The sequence below is a fragment of the Galeopterus variegatus genome, unplaced genomic scaffold, assembly GCF_000696425.1.
Source record: "Galeopterus variegatus unplaced genomic scaffold, G_variegatus-3.0.2 Scaffold3283, whole genome shotgun sequence".
NCBI classification, from domain to species: Eukaryota; Metazoa; Chordata; class Mammalia; order Dermoptera; family Cynocephalidae; genus Galeopterus; species Galeopterus variegatus.
The window spans coordinates 2,918-3,543 of NW_007729394.1; positions in this window are offsets into that span (position 1 = coordinate 2,918).

Genomic DNA, 626 nt, shown 5'->3' on the forward strand with positions numbered 1-626 from the left:
AAAAAAACTTCTCACAAAGGAAAAAAGCCAGATGGCTTCATTGGTGACTTCTACCAAACATTTAAAGAACAATTAATATCAATCTTACACAAACTCTTTCAAAATATAGAACATGTAGAAACACTTCTGAACTTCTTCTATGAGACCAGTATTACCTTAATGTCATAATTACACAAAAATGTAACAAGAAATTTACAGAACAATATCCCTTATAAATATGGATGCAAAAATCCTCAACAAAATAGTAGCAAAACAAATACAGCAATATATAAAAGGATCATACATCATGGTCTAGTGGGATATACTTCAGTAAAGCAAGGTTGGCTTAATATTCAAAATTATTCAATGTAACACACCAAATTAATAGAATAAAGAACAAAAGCCATACAGTCATATCAATAAATGCAGGAAACACATTTGACAAAATTCAACACTCTTTTATGATAAGAGGACTCAGAAAACTATGAATTAAAGGGAACTTTTTCAACCTGGTAATAAACATCTACAGGTAATCACAGCAAAATTCATAGTTAATAGTAAAATATTGAGTATGTTCTCCTTAAGATCCGGAATAAGACCAAGATGTCTCTGTCTGCTCTCATCATGTCTATCCAGCATTATACTGG